Genomic DNA, 12622 nt, shown 5'->3' on the forward strand with positions numbered 1-12622 from the left:
TGATATCAAGAATTTCTGGCCACCACCAAGATATTTTTTTCTAGAATTCATTTTTGATCATGATTGAGCTCAGATATTTACTGCTTTTACTGCATATTTGAGCTGAACTAGATTTATATTTCACAAAGTGAAAGTATAGAGATACGCTTGTTTAAGATTGTGCATTATTTTAATAATAATAATAATAATAAAAAAAAAAAATAGTAATTTTAAAAATTTCAAAGATCTATTTTCATTTTTCAGAAATTTCAGGCGATCCCACAAGGTTGAAAAACACATTTAGTGGCTCCTGAATAGATCTATCGCTTTAGTTTTTATCATTTCCAGTCATCTCACGCCTGGGGTGGGACCAAGCCCAACACTTTATTTGTTAATTTTCCACTCTCTCTCTCTCAAGTACCCCCTACAGTTCCATCGCATACCCCCATTTGAGAAACACAATGTTAGAGGAATCTCCATAGGTTCAGGGAGCACATGCAAAAACTGGAGTCTCCTTGGTTCTTGCAGTTAGGAAAACTGCAGAGGATCACGTAACCTCAGGTCTATGCTTAATGTTTTCTAAAAAGTAAACTGTTGGCTGTGAATAATTGTAATTTGGTTTATTTCATGTGGTTTTACAAACACAAACCTAAATGTTATGGTAGTTAATGAGAAATCACGCAGTGTATTACTATAAAAATGTCAGTGTTGCACATATAATGATAATCACTTTCAATACTTAAGTATTTCTTTTATTCAAATATTTCAGTACTTTTACTTAAGTAATTTATTTACTGAGATATTTTTACTTGTTTTGGAGTATCTGTACTTTCAGTCAAGGTAAAAGTTGTCCACCTCTGCATAGTGCAAATAACCTGCTTGTCCTGAAACTTTTAAAATCAACTTTTTTTTAAAGTATCTATAAAACTTTTCATTGCTTTCATAAGAGGAATAAATAACTGGAATATAGCCAAAATAAAAAAAATTAAAAAAAATCACCCAGCAGCTTAAAACGATGACAGCTGCATAAGGCGCAGCAGCTGAATTATGCCACTTTCATTAACATCTTGCTGCATATACACACATTCTGTTCGTTAAAATTCTGTTTATAAGCACTTTAAATTTGTATTCTTTCACGGTTGTCAACAACTTTATCCATGACGGGCATATTTGGACTTGATTTGCGCGTTCAAAGCAAACATATCAAAATAAAGTTCAAACGCCGTCTGTAAAAGCCATATTTATATGTTTTGAACAAATGTTTGGGCAAACTGCGGTGGTGTCGAAAGGTTAGAGCTTCAAAAGTCCCTCAATCTGTCACAACTGTTATTTCAAATATTGGTTCAAACATTGTTGCTTTAAGTATCTACAGGGATAACTTGTACTGTATCCTATTACTGGGCTTATAGTTAAAAATAGAGATTATAAACAGAGTAAGGTACATCCGTTTTGCATTAATAGATTATGACAAGCTGTTTTAAATTTAAAAACTCGAGCTGCAGGCTCATTTGAGAAAAAAAAAAAAAAAAGTTAAAAATCAAAAATCATGAGAAACCTTCAATTAACAATTCCCAAAAGTTTCATTTTTATTCAGTCAAAACATGTTTGAGTGAAATATTTGTTATTTATAAAATTATAATGCATGCCTCATAGATCAATGAATAGAACATCATTTACTTCAACAAGTTTGGATAAACTATGGCCGGGCCCAAGAAACATCTCATAACACGTTCCTGAGAATTCAGTCAAATGACTTGGTTCCATCGAGTACAAAAAGGTCAAATTACAGCCAGATTCCACGAGCATTAACGGAGAAGTCGTTATTTGAAAAATGGGACCCCTTGACACATAAGGAGTGATGGGCCCCATTCATATATTGGTATGTGTCAATGATGTGGTACCACCAACCGTCGCAATATTTAACTCACAATTAAAAGAGGAAACAACTTTAATACAAATTGCCAAAAAATTTAATTGTGCGAGTCATAATTTGAATCTACGTTGATTTCCCTTTGAAATAATATATCACACGACTATGTTCCCATACATTTGGAAATGTATATATTGTATGTGCAAATGATTCTGTACCACCAACCGTCGTAATATTTGACTCACAAATAAATGAGAAATTTACTTTTTTTTTTTGGTTTTTGTGGCTTATTTGGGTCTTCCTGGGCCCCAAGTCAAAAATCGGGCTCCGAGCAACGATGCATACACATCCATAGATTATACTGTAGCTATCAAATTTCAACCCGATCCGTTCACAAATAACAGAGGAGTAGGACGGGACCTAGATAAGCAAACTGCTTCTCTCGTCTCCTTTTTCGGCATGTACAAAAAAAAAAAAAAAAAAAAATGTAAAAAAAGTGAATGTAACCATGTCGGAAATAAACTGAATAAATAAATAAAATAAATGATTTTAACTAGTGTACACAACAACAACAAGAACAAAGTGAGTGGCATTTTGAGTTCGGTAGCTAAAAAGAAACCGTTTGTTGACATTTTCACGCATTGCATTGTGGGATGTGAAATTGAAAGTGATCTAGTTTTAAGTTTTTTTCAAATCAAAGTTTGAATAAGGAGAGTTGTAAAACTTGATATTATATTTTTTACGTGTAGGTTTAAAGTCCCCAAAGAGACCTTTTTTTTTTTTTTTTTCAATGCTGTCAATCACACTCAAGCCAAACTAAATGAGACTTAGTTGCAGACACTTCTTTGGCAAAGCCATGCCTGGCTGCTTTTCACTCCATGCTGTACGCTTTGTTAGCCATTCTGTCATAGCAACACTGTGTTCATCCAGTCCAACAAACACTTCCCTGTCCATGTCTTGTCACACTGAAGGTGTTTCTGTATGATGTGTTTCCCAAGAGGCTTGTCAAGCTAAGCTCACACATGAAAAAGCTGATTTGGACAATCAGAGACACAATCGGGAATACTTGATTTATCCCAGGGGGAAATCACTTATGTCACAGAGGCTTGACAAATATTCCAAATGAAAAGAATAAACACTAAACAAAGAAGGAACGAAAGAAAAAAAGAAAACATACATAATTAAGTAAAAGACTGTTAATTAAATATGAATTAAATACAAGTGCACACATTATAGTCAAAAAAATAAATAAAAGATCAAAATGAAAAATAATAATAATACAAAAAAAATACAGATACATACAGGAGTAAAGAAAAAAAACACAGTATTGAAAACTGTTTAAAGTGCTGTTGTTTGACACAACATAATAAAAACAAATATGGCACTGTTTCCACTATGAAGTTTAGGGATGTCCCGATACAACTTTTTCATTTCCGATATGATACTGATATTGCAGCCTTGCGTATCGGCCGATACCGATATTGATCCGATATCAGCATGAATCATGCATACTTTTACATTTTTTCTTTTTTTTTCTTTAATAAAAAAATACTTATTTTGTAATGTGGAATGTTTAACCAATTGCTTACATGAATTTTAACCTTCAACATAATATCTACAGTATTCTACAATTTAATAAAAATAAATAAAAAATGAATTGAAAAAAAAAAAGAAACCGGAAATTTGAATTCGATATCCAATATTCGTTTTCAGGCTGATATCGGACCGATATCCGATGTCTATATCGGATCGGGACACCCCTAATAAAGTTGAGTAAGTATCCTTATTTTGCACAAATGATGTGTGACCAAAATAAGGTGCTATAAAAATCCAATGCATTGATATTATTATTATATATATATATTAATAAATCCCGGGTGGCAACACATTGAAAGTAGCCTTAACCTGTTGTTTAAATGGAGATAATACATAATGTGACCTAAATCAGGTGTGGGGGAGGAGGGTCTTTGCATATATCAGCATTGGTTAAAATTTAATTTGAAAATTTGGTGTTGGACAATATCGGCAAAAAGCTAATATCAAACATCTTTGATAAAAAAAAAACTATCCCACTACTGTAGTTCCTAAATTATTAAAACAGTGTAAACACAAATCAAAATGAAAATGCTTCCAATGTCTTTTTTTAAAGCATATAAATGGAATAAAATTGTCAAAATTACACCACATGATACTTATTTGAGCTCAAATGTAGTATTTTCCCTGTGCATTTAATCAATTGCCTCATAATCATGTGACAATAATTGATACTCTTTATTCAAACATCATTTATCTTTCAAAACAATCAGTAAAATGCATGTAGAGAGTATTCTTTTACTTTGAATGATGGTGGACATGATAAACTGTGTCTCACTAATTTGTCAGTGAATTTATTATGCACAATTTCTTTGTAATAGAGTGCAGTAAATTTGGAAAGCTAAGAGAGTGGGAGGTTGGGGTGTCTAAATATTTCAATATGGCGGTGCATCATTTACGCCCTGACAGTATGCATTACCCCACTAAAAATTGACAGCTCTTCCACGCTCCTCCACCCAAACTACATTAGCTGCTCCGTCCCCGCCCCTTTGTTCCTATTGAAATGTCCACGTACAGTAGATTTCTTCATTTAAGACGCTGTATTATTTTAATCTCTTATTGTGAAATGTGAAAATCCTTTGGCGGCTTCATTAAGGTGAAGTGTGGTTGCCAATTATTTCATATTGCTGGGCTGATGCTGTCTGATTGACTATTGTTCAATTATTCAAACAAGGCATTCAGGGTACTTACTCATTTGTTGGTTACAAAAGAAAAAAATAAAATAAAAATCAGATGAATTAAGTTTGTAAATGAATTTCATTTCATGAAACAATGGGTGGTTAAAAATATATAGACGAGGGGGACAATACAACATTATATGATCACCATAAATGTGTGTCGGTAAAGATAATATTTCTGGTTACTTGCAATGATCGTCAACAAAGCTTTAGTGCTTAAAATATTCAATGTTTTCACAAGAAATGAATGCGAGTAATTGTGACTCAAAAGGAAAAGAAAACATTTTATTATTATTATTATTATTAATAATAATAATATTACCATGCTCATAAACACCCAATGTATTCTTTTAGGCAAAGAAAAAATACAGACTAGGCAACGCCTGGTATTATTCTACTCTTTACAAAACATAATATACCAACACTGATGTCTTTGATATTATTATACTATATACTTCTAACAACGTTTGATAACAAGTGTTAATAACACTGACTCAGTCATAGGATGCTATAGCAGAAGACGTAACTAGTAGTGTGCAATCATGAATTGTCAATCAATTTAAAATACAATTTAAAGAAATGAATTCATTTCTCAACAAGTCAATACATAAATGAAATGTGTTGTATATCCTTCAAAAAAGACGGTAATCTAAAAATATAGTGCAACCTGAAACTCCTTTTTTTTTTAAAATTATGTCAAAATTAAAATCATGGATTGGCACAAAGCTTAGTAGGGACTTTTATTGGCGCCTAAAGACTCTTAATGTCTGGACATGGCGGGTAGTGGATATCAGTTCTGTCGTTTTCTTGACTTGTGGGTTTGGGCTTCCTTGTTTATGTGAGTGAGTTAAAGCTGCAGTATGTAGAATTGTTAGACTAGGATGGATTTTTGACCAAATGAAGATAGAAAAAAACTTACATACTGCAGCTTTAAATAAAGGGGGGAAAAAAAGCAGCACTATCTGATATTTCTCATTAATTAGATAATTTGCCAAAGCTACAAAAATATTTTCTTTTCTGCATTTAACGATAAAACAACTCCTTTTCGTAATTCGTAAATCTAATGTACATTGGTTTTGTTTGTTTTTGTTTAATCAATTCTGACCTAGATATGAATAAAAAGACATAATTTTCATTTATAAACGAAAGTGGTAGGTGGAACCAACATATGGTGATAGTTGGAAAAAGGAAGCAAACAAACCACGTATCATTACACCTGAGTGAGGGGAACATACAGGGGTAAAGGGGTTAGGGAGGACAGGACAAAGAAGAATGAGCGCTGTCCCATTTTGATGGAGCTTTTGTTATTATGTGTTGCTACTATTATGCAGTGGAATGAATCCTGTTATGCCTGTAATGACATCCAGAGAGAATATTAGGGGGGAATTGTCCCAACGCTCAGATGCTATAAAGATAAGAGCGAACAGAGGGAGTAGTTGTGGGTGAATTTATGAGGTGCAATTAAAATTTGACGATGGGTGGGGAGTGGCAACACAGCGCCCATGAGCATGGATGAATTCTCAGCATTTTTAAATACAGTGGAAAATATGTTTGCTTGGACCACAGAAGTAAAAATATTTGTTTTGTAAATGCATCATTGGCACTTGACCATTCAAGGCATGACATCCTCATTTTTTGAGATAGTGGCAAAGGTAGATTGGGGAACACAGGTCTGAAGATGCTCTGAAACAGTTATCAAGGTTTCCTACTTATCATTAACATTTAGCTAAAATATAGTTCACATCTTTTCTTTTTTTCTTTCTTTTGTTAGTTCACACCCGACCAGGTGCGTCTCACCCGTGGGGGATGCGGGGGATGCAACACAAAAAATAAAAATAAATTCAACCCCCTCACTTTTTACAGAGGGATTCCTAGTTGAAAACATATTGGTCCAGTTAGATTGATTGAATGGTGATCAAGCCAATCACAGTAAAGTAAACAAAGAGTTAACAGCGATGAGTAAAGTGTAAATGAAATGACAAAAAATGGGTAACAGGTGGCAAGAAAAGAGTGAAAAGTGAATAAAATGGGCCAAAAGCAGTCAAGTGGCAAAAAAAATTGATAAAAAAGGGAAACAGATGGTATGTAATGGCAAAAGGTAGCTTAAATGAGCAAAATTTGACAAACAATAGTGAAAAGGGGGCAAAAATGTTTATTTATTGTGCAAAAGGTAGCTTATTTTGATGAAAAGTGGAAAAAAAGGGTTAAAGAACTTGCAAAAATGGACAAAAATGAGAAAAAAGGGTTATCTATTGGCAAAAAGGAAGCTAAAATCTGAAAAAAAAAAACTAAAAAGTGTAATTTTTTTGGGAAAAGGGGCAAAAATGGGACAAAGGAAGTTTCAAAATGGCCCAAAAAAGGTAAAAAGGTGTTAAAAAGTTTCCCCTTTTTAGGTTTTCTGGGGAAATAATAATAAAAAAATTAAGACATGAAGAGCCATATGTTGAGTATCCCTGACTTAATAACGGCTTAATCATGGTTTTAGTAAATTAATTTATTAAACTTAATTAAGTTGACGTAGAACACCCTCACTTTTAAAACAGTGTTGAATAGGAGTGGGAACCTCTGGGTACCTCACGATACGATACAAACAGCTCACAATAACGATTATCTCACGATGTGGCAATACTGCGATTATCGATATATTGGTCAGAAATCAATCTACAATAGTCTATGACATAACAAGAAAAAAAAAAAGATTAAGTGAAAAAAATACAATTTTTATTTCATATCTCTGAAAGACAATAAATTGAAAAAGTGTCCTATGAACAGTGACACTATTTTAGTGTAATAGAAAATGATTTTCTATTTCTGTAAATAAGTGTCAACATACCAATGTAATGTAATGTCTTTCTTACCAGTGACACCATTATAGTGCAATATTCCAGTTAACAATATATTGGTTCCTTCAACAAACAGTCACAACATTTCTGTGAAGACCTACCAGCACATTTCAGTGAAAAATCAGAAAAAGTTTTGAAAATAATAAAATAAATCTTAAATCCCCCCCAAAAAAATCTTAAAAACAATTTAAAAATCAGTACTTAGCACGAGCATGTCAATAATCGATCGTGCGAAAAAAAATAAAAATAATAAAATATCGTGATATATCGCCATATCGAGATATCGTCACACTCCTCGTGTTAAATGCGTTATCTATATGTGTAACTACGATATTATAGCTGATGAATAGACATTTCTGAGGAGACGTGGTTGGGTATTCTGTATAAAACTGCTACATACATACAGTACATCACAAACCTACCAAGAAGAAGAAGACAGCCATCACAGATAAAGTAACACCATAGAGACAACAAGAAAAGGAATATTCTATGAGCAAAGAGGAAAGATGAAACCGCTAACCCTGTGAGCTGTTACAGGAACCAGATGGTTCTGCTTCCTTTGGGGACACATGGAGAGAAGATGTGAAGAATAAAAACACACAACAAACCTGCTAAATAAAAACTTAAATATTGGTTCCTATGTACCGCATGTGCTGCTGAAATGCTTACGAACGTGTTTATTCCCAATCATCATCCAGTGTCCAGTCAGTGATTTCCTGTGAAGTTTGCTGAAGATTCTTTTTGAACATGATATAGCCTGTAGGGGTGTGTCACTTTCATAACGGCGTTCAAGGATGTCCCATATCTGTCAGATACAGAAAACCTACACTGACAATATATACACGCACACACATTCTCCTATCACCATCTTGGCTGATGACCACAACACACACACATCACCATTGTTCTGGAGACACAGACTCAAACAAAGACAGATATGCTGACGCACAATCGAGGCAATGGGGGGAAAAAAAGAAAAAAAGTCAAGTGAAGAGTACAATTTGCATTACGGACTGTTTTTTTTTTTTTTTTTTTTTTTTTAATAAATAAATAACTTAGCATGTCGGTGTCCTAAAAAAGTCATCAGCAATCAGTCAGGACTCCGATCAACAGGGAGATGAAGAGCATTTACACAGTATCCCTGGAGGCAAAGAGCCCAGCGCAGACTTACATTACCTATTATAACTCTGACTTCCTGAAAGCACAACACAACATGAGGTAATTAAAACCCACTTTTACATAAATAATGTGGTAGCCAGCATACAGAAGCATTTTAATCATATCAACAAAGAGTAAAAAAAAAACACTTTATTGAATCTAAATTAAACTTATTCTCAAATACATTTTCTCTTCCTGCTTGGGCTGATGATTTTTTTTTTTTTTTTTTTTTTTAATTTCTTGACCCAAGTTACTTTAAATATTTGAGACCATGCAGCGTAAATCTCTACATCAATATCTGGTGGCAAGGTAACAGAGGTCAGCAGTCTCCAACCATATAATCAGACTGCTTGTGAACCTCACGCCACTTTGTGTTGCGTTTTCGGCATCATTAGTGGCTGCTCTCATTAGCGTCACTGTGGAGCCGAGACATAAATGTGTGTTGAAATATGAGCTGGCCTTTGGCGAGGAAAAATCTAGCTTTAGTTTTGTGTGACATTAGCTAGCACATGCAAAAAATTACAAAATAAATACAAGATTTTACTTATGAGCAGTTTTTAATTCCTTTTTTTTAACCACGATTCAAACTTTCAAAAAGCTTGATTTTACACCAGGGTTGGAGTCAATTATAATTGTAATCGTGTACAAACATGGCGTAATTATAATTGTAATTTTACAAATCTGTTGCTGTCGTAATCAGAATTAAATTGTAATTGAGTTTAGATAATTGACTTTGTAATTGTAATTGCCATGAAAATGCTATAAAAATGGTCAATTATAATTTATTGCTAAACTGGGGAACCATGATACAGTTCTACGTACAGTTCTACACATTTGTAGTTAACAATTATTAAACTATGTTTAATAAGCTTGAGCTTTCCCACATTTTACCATTTAAAAATAAAATAAATCGAGGGGTATACTGACACAAAAAAAGGCTCGGATGCCCACACCAAAAATATTAAAACCGACGTTTTCCTTGATTAGGAAGCCTAACTATGTAAATAATAGATAGGAAAGAAATCAGATGATAGATATATGTTTGTAGTTTATTTTATAGCTGATTTAGGACTCGTTATCAAAAAACAGAGATGGGCAACTTCTATTAGAGCGGGGTCCACAAAAATGTGATCGTCTGATCCGAGGGCCACATTATCAACATTTATGTTAGCATTTAGAATAATGACCAATCTGAGCATTAATGCAGAAAAAAACAAAGGGTTTGGTCTTTGTAGTCCTTTTGTTTTCTAGGTGTTTTTCAAGTGTTTAGATGTTTTGTGTGTTTTTGTAGTCATTTGATCTATTTTCTTGTCAATATGGTCAATTTTTGATGTCTTTTTATGTGTTTTTGGAGTCATTCTGTGTGTTTTTGTTATATTTCTTTGTATCATTGGAATTTTGTATCTTTGAAGGGCTTTTGCATATGTTGTTTTTGTTGTCCTTTTGTGTTTAAGTGGTTGTTTATTGTGTCTTTGTTAACATTGTCTGTACTTTGGTTGACATTTTGTGCATTTTGCTGTCGTCTTCTGTGTTTCTGGAGTTTGTATGTTATATTGGGTTTCATGTAACTTCCAACTTCCTGTGTTACAATTTCAGGACTGACAAACAAAATTAGACTGAGGACCGCATGTGGCCCCCGGGCCGCCAGTTGCCTATGTCTGTCATAAAATACACTAACAAAAAGCTAACACAAGAGGAAGGTTAACTGTTATTAGGTTATTTATTTCAGGCTCAGAAATTATGGTTGATGTAAGTAATTCACAACGTAATTTTAATTGAGTTTCAGAGAATAAAAAATAATTGTAATTGAATTGTAATTGGAAAAAATGCTGGTCACTGTGATCATAACTGAATTGTTATTGAACGGGGGTAATTGAAAACGTAATTGTAACTGAAAAATGTAATTGACCCCAACCCTGTTTTACCACTAGGCTTACAATGGCCACGGTTACATTATGCTTTTAATTCGGAATTAATTATTCCGAATTAAATTATTCGGAATGAAAGTGTTTTGCTTCGTGCTTACATGGAAATAGTAATTCTAAATTGAGGTTTACATGGAAAACACATTTATTCGGCTTTTGTCAAATCCTCTTTAGGTCTGAAGGTTGGGTAGGGTTCTGATTGGACAGGGGGCGAATGTGGCGTATTCGCGTCTATCGGGAAAAAACGCACAACAAACGTTTTATTGTTGGTTCCAAGACCACATGAGAAGTGTTTTCACTTTTATTTTTATTGTAGTTTTGAAGCAGCAGCTCGACAATAACACGGTTTCACTTTGGTTCACGGAGCAGGAGAAGGAGATAAGAACTAATCACCGGTAAATAAAACCTGGTAAAACTACGGAAAACAATAAACAATAAGTAGTTGCTCTCTGGTAAAGATAGTAGCTCTAACAACCAGTACAATGATAATCTTGGTGATATCACAGCCTGTGCAGCAGTACGGAGACGCATTTAACCCGTCTCCAGGTTTTAGAATCACCTGTCCGGCGAAGCTTGTTCCATTTCCCGATGTCCGTGTGTGCGTAATAAGTCCGCGTGAATGTCCACATGTTTACGCCTCCGTCCATCCACTCTTTTCATTACATCCATGTCTTCTCAGGTTCTTATTAAATAAATAGTCTCGGCTCTAGTCCGGGCTGCCAGCTTGGATTAATTCGTTAAAGCGCGTCATCACAACTAGCCAAGCATGTGCAAAATGACCGGAATTAACATAAAGTGGAATTAAACGTTTAGAAGATAGAGGAATTATTTAATTCGGAATTTTAATCACCTAATTCGGATTTAAATTTAATTCGGAATTAAATTTGCATCCGGAATTAAGTGTTAACAAGGTCATTTTAAAGAGGATTTAACTTTTATTCTGAATTAAAGCTCCCATGTAAACGTGGCCAGTGTTGTTTGAATGAGTTTACACTTGCACCTCAAGGAATTGTCTGTAATGCATTCGTTGGCCTTTGAGTTATGAGCCACTCAACCACCATGGCGAGTTCACGATAAAGCCCCTACCATTGTCATGCTTAAATAACCTCTTCGCTCTTGTCATGTAATGGAAATTGAAGTCAAAGGACGCTACAGTCGGACCATCTCCTGCCTCGTCTCGCACTTTCCTTGCCTCTAGTTAGTGTAACAGCATTCCCTCAGACTGCATTTCTACATCTATAATTAATTACCCCTGTCTCTATGCATTTCTTCACAGGAACACAGTGTTTTATCTCTCAGACTATCCTATGTAAATCTGTTTCTCCTCTGCTATCCAACACTCTCATCTGTGTACACCTGCAAATCCAGAAACAACACATTATAAAACACAGTGAACATGGCTTTAAATAACAATTTTCCAGGCATGAGTGCACAATTCCACCTCATTAATCGCAGTCTTCTGTCCCTCCTTTCCTCTTGCGTATTTAACAAACACGTAAATAAGGAAACATACAGAAATAGAAGGATGGGATTTTCTTCTGAAAGCCCATGAATATCATAAACCCTTACAGCGGTATTGCGGGTATATGCGGCATGGGCTGGAAAATGAGTCAGGGATCAGATTCTTGCATTTTATTTGCCTTGTTTGACTAATGCAGCGGTCGCCGAGGAATAGAGGGCTTACTTACAGACCCTCATCTCTGAAAGAAATCTTGCTCACTGCTACGTCTTGCCTTTACTCGAGAGAATTAAGAGAAGCTAAATGAGCTCTCCTAGCAGACCTTTAGTGGTTAAAGGACATAATCTGTTTTTTTTTTTTTTTACTCTCTGCAGTTGCTTTTTTTCTCCTTTTATGTCTTTATTTTGCAGCACCGGTAACACTGAGCTTTACCATATATGTTGTTTTGATAAAAATCCAACCCAGCATAGGTTAATACAGATAGACATGTTGAACTAGCATATATAGATATATGCATAGACATGTGAATAAATACTAGGAGCTACGCATCAAGTCACAGCTCCGCTATTACTCCTGGCATTCGGCACAAAAGCAAAATAATGAATATGGTAATGTCA

The 12622-nt window shown here is 34.5% G+C and overlaps 1 protein-coding gene across 2 annotated transcripts in view; it reads right to left on the minus strand.

The window, feature by feature from the left end:
- Positions 1-12622, minus strand: part of LOC114475608 (roundabout homolog 2-like) — a 111517-nt gene that overhangs the window by 49050 nt on the left and 49845 nt on the right. The window lies entirely within an intron of this gene.

The sequence above is a fragment of the Gouania willdenowi genome, chromosome 14 (assembly GCF_900634775.1).
Source record: "Gouania willdenowi chromosome 14, fGouWil2.1, whole genome shotgun sequence".
In the NCBI taxonomy this organism is placed as follows: Eukaryota; Metazoa; Chordata; class Actinopteri; order Blenniiformes; family Gobiesocidae; genus Gouania; species Gouania willdenowi.